Genomic DNA, 4,318 nt, shown 5'->3' on the forward strand with positions numbered 1-4,318 from the left:
GTACCAAAAAACCCAGCCTTGCAGATCTCAAGGTAGCGATGGCCTTCATTGATCACTCCCTTTGTCAGAAGTCCAAAAAGAACTTGCAGCATGATCACTTGCCTGCTGAACTTTCACTCTAAGCAGCAAACTTTAAGGAGCCAAACAGGAGTGCCCAGTGGGCAAGGGATGCAGAAAACATGTTAAATGTAAACTTAAAAGACAGCAACATGGAACACAAACCCCCATTCAAATCCCAGAGATGTGGGCAAGTCCCCAAAAGTAGTTGTTAGATTTTAAAACTGAACACACCTCATTTCCCAAAGACACAATACACAGAAATGTCAGGGGTAACTGGAAAAATCATCAGAGAAATGCTCAATGAATATCAAGTTATTCAACTCAGATATCTCAGGGCTGAAACATACCCTATATTCATTCAGCCAACAACGCCTCTTGCAGAGATGCAGTTGGTCAAGGACACCAAATGGCTTTAGAGAGCAACTTTTAAAAGTTCCTTCTGGGCCAAGGTTAGGCCTATGAAGATTCAAGCAGCTCTGCAAGGCCTGTGAGCAGCAAGTTCTGAAGGTTCCAAGTTCTGGCCCTTCCTTCCCAGACACAAGGGCAACACACAAACTCTCCCATCAGGTTACATTTTATATTTTGAAATATGCAAATGTAATTCAAATACTCTTTAGGCATTCATTTATTAAAACGTTCTCTGCCAAGATTTCACATTGGCTTAAAATTAAATTCAGACTTTACATTTCACTACTGAGGTATCCACCTCAGCGTATCACATAAATGAAAGGGCGAGGGCTAGGCCCTCCATCTTGCCCCTGGGTAAGGGCTACATCCTCCATGTTACCTTGGCCACGTGCTTGGCAAGGAGCTTCTTCCCCGAAGTCTAAGACTCTGCTAGCCACACCCAGGAACAAGACATCGACTTGCGCCTGGCCAATCGGCAGAGCACAGTCCTTTCTCCTCCCCTTACTCCAACCCCCCCTTTAAAACCCATCTCTAGGCGGGGTTCTGTCTCTTGGCCACTTGGCTAGCCGATGTGTTGGTGAGTCTGGTGGACGGGGAGCTCAAGCTAGCTTGAAATACAGACTCTTATGCTTTTGCATCGGACTGCTGGCTCCCTGTTGGTTTCTTGGGGATCCTGAAATCTGGGCATAACAATAAAAACACCTTCTCCAGCCATCAGTGTTACCAGCACCCATATGGTGAGCCCATGGTCAGCCTCTTTGTTCCCTAAGTGAACCAACTAGATGTTAATACTGCTCTGCTACAAGGTAAAAGCTCCTAACTCAAACTTATTGAAAAAAGAGTGAAACGTCTGCAAAGTGCACTTTAAGAAGAGGTACTCTTTGCTTATGCAAAGAAACCAGTGAGTCCTCTAAAAATAATAAAAGGGAGTACTTTACAGTTAAGCACATGATTTGGGGTGAAGAATTCGGATGTTGCTCTGCTGGTCCAAGCTGTTAATACTCTTCCTGTTCCTCCTGTGGGCCCCCTTCATCGGGTATCACAAAGCCTTCATCTGTGGCATAGAGAATGTCCACAGTCCTCTGCAATACAGGGTTGTTTCCCCCTTCGTTCTCCTGGCAAATCAATTCAATGTTCCTTAGCTTTCCAAAGTAGAAATCTCTTTCTTTCTCCAAGTGTTCGAGGGTAAGTTTCAATACGTTGACCTGCTGCGTCAGCTCAGCTGCTTCGTGGTCCCCATTGCCCAAGCCAGGATTCTTTCGCACCACACCGGGGCCAGCCTGAGGGGTTGCAGTAGTTCTGTGTGTCGCCATGGGCCTCTGGAGCTGCACTGCTAGAGCTGAGAGGTTTCTTTGGTTTGTTCATAGCTGGAGCAGCAAGGGAGGGAGCCACTGCAGTTTCTTGACCTTGTCTGGCAGCTACAGGGTCATAGTCTTTTCCATCATAGTTTGCATCAAAATACTTCTTGAACCACTGAACAAATTCAAAATCGTCCTGAAACTTTCCTTTTACTAATCTGTCCACAGGAATTATTTTGTCAACACCCATCCTCTTAAAACCTGCTTGTAGAATTTTGAAGTTCTGGATGTATTCATGTTCTAGCTTAGCTTGAAATTTCACTTTCTTCAAGGCAATGGAGCCAAGGGAACAGCATGTCCATAGACTGACAATAGGCAGCCCCTGAGCACAACTGTTCGACCTTTGTCAGATTCAACTGCAGGGACTCATTGATCCAGGCCGGCATGTCATGTCGACTTAGGTTATCACTGGTGACTGACGTTGAATATACATTCAACTGCCATCTTCGGCTCGCGGAGGAACCACGTCCACTGCCGCGCCTGGCTTCGGTTCTGTCCTAATTTTTTTATGATTTTTAAATTGATTTTTAGATAGAGAGGAAGGGAGAGAAACATTGATCACCTGACTCCTGCATGCCTTGTACTGGGGTCAAGCCTGAAACCCAGGCATGTGCCCTTACACCAACAGCTTTTGGTGCATGGGATGGATGACACAACCAACTGAGCCACACCGACCAGGCATGACAGTCCTTTTCAAGAGGAAGGAAGGGTCAGTAGATCTATCTAGTGTTGAGAATCTGAAATAGTGGGGAAAGCTTTAGTGTAGATTATCTAAAAGTCAATCAACTTCAATAAACTTTTTCATTAGCTATCTTAAGAGACTGAATCAGTGGGCACTATCTACTTCCTATGTACTTTTAAGTGTCACTGGAAAGAAAATTTCCTTTAGTTCAGCTTCAGTATAGCTCTCCATATACACTAGTAAGCAACTGCTTCCCATCTCTTATCTACCCTTGGCCATCAGAGTCACCCTCCTTTCTTTTCTGAATGCATTATAGCAATTGTATGTATAGCACTTCACAGTTTACATTGTGTAGAGAGTGCCTGGGAAGGCACATGAGCTGATTGTTGGCTGAGTCCAGTGGCATCGGCAGAGCCACATCCTGGAAACATATCTTGCCAGAGGCAAGTATGTTCTCAACCTGACCTTTAGCTCAGGCGCCAGGGGGTGGGTTTCATTATCTGATTTCAGCAATTATCCAGGCTCAGCTAGGAGTGACAATCACAAAGAAGCCACAAGAATGAAGAATTGCAGCTTGATCTTTAACCATGATTTCACATAATTTCCTTTGTCTTAAACTCTAGTAAAACTTCCTGGTATCACACTGTATATAATAAACTCGCTGCACTAGCTCTGGGTCACTGTCTCTCCATCTGAGGGGAGCATCCCACCTGGTCCCAACTTTACTTAAAGTCTTTGTGTCTGTCTCTTTTTTTCCTTTTCTCAATCCCCAGCTGCCCCTACTCAGGACTCATCCGCTCTCTAGCCATGCTGGTTGCGGCTCAAGAGAGGAAACTTATAACAATGTACTGTCATTTACATACTAAATATTAATTGTGTACCAACTAATAAACACTTTGGTATTTACCAGAGTATTAAGTAAATAATTGTCCATAGTGCCTTAAAATTTAGAGATTCTTGCAAACAAATTAATCAAATACAATGTTTTACATGCTAATAAAGATATATACAAAGGTTAAGAATTCTGGTTCAGGAGCAGGGGAAGGTGAAATAGGAAAATTAATTCAAACTGGATTTTTTATCTGAAATCAAAAAGTTAACTAAGAATAGAAAATGCAAACAAGTAGCATAAAACTTAGAGAGATGAAATACTATGTGCGAAGATATTAAGATCAACATATGAGAAAAAGAATGTTCTGAAAATGAGGGCCTATGTGTAAAATCATCAGAAATTAGGTTGCTAACTTAGGACATGACCAGACCGCAAAGGTTAATTCATGTTAATTTTAATAAGGAAGTAACCTTTAGTGACTTTAATCTTGTGAGATTCATTGTCTTCTGTTTTTATTTTAGAAAAATTAATCATATACCTGTATTTCTAACTGAATTAAATCTAAATACATATTTTCTGCTAACATTTTCTTTTATTTATATAATGAACTAGAGGCCTGGTGCACAAAAATTTGTGCATTCAGGGGGGTCCCTCAGCCCGGCCTGTATGCTCTTGTAGTCTGGGACCCCTTGGGGGATGACCACCTGCTGGCTTTGGCCTGCTCCCTGGGGGATTGGGCCTAAGATGGCAGTCAGACATCCCTCTGGCAGCCCGGCAGCCCTCGGGGGATGTCCACTTGCCAGCAGGGAGCAGACCTAAACTGCAGTCAGACATCCTTAGCTCTGCTGAGGAGGCAGGAGAGGCTCCCACCACCACCGCTGTACTGGCAGCCATCAGCCTGGCTTGTGGCTGAGCAGAGCTCCCCCTGTGGGAGCACACTGACCACCAGGGGTCAGCTCCTGCATTGAGCATCTGCCC

General features: G+C 44.0%; 1 pseudogene; it reads right to left on the minus strand.

The window, feature by feature from the left end:
* Positions 1-1,421: 1,421 nt before the first annotated feature.
* Positions 1,422-3,442, minus strand: LOC139012822 (microtubule-associated protein RP/EB family member 1 pseudogene; annotated as a pseudogene).
* Between the last annotated feature and the right edge of the window lie 876 nt (positions 3,443-4,318).

The sequence above is a fragment of the Myotis yumanensis genome, unplaced genomic scaffold, assembly GCF_028538775.1.
Source record: "Myotis yumanensis isolate MYYU_CA2020_CCGP unplaced genomic scaffold, mMyoYum1.0.hap1 SCAF_6, whole genome shotgun sequence".
NCBI lineage: Eukaryota > Metazoa > Chordata > Mammalia > Chiroptera > Vespertilionidae > Myotis > Myotis yumanensis.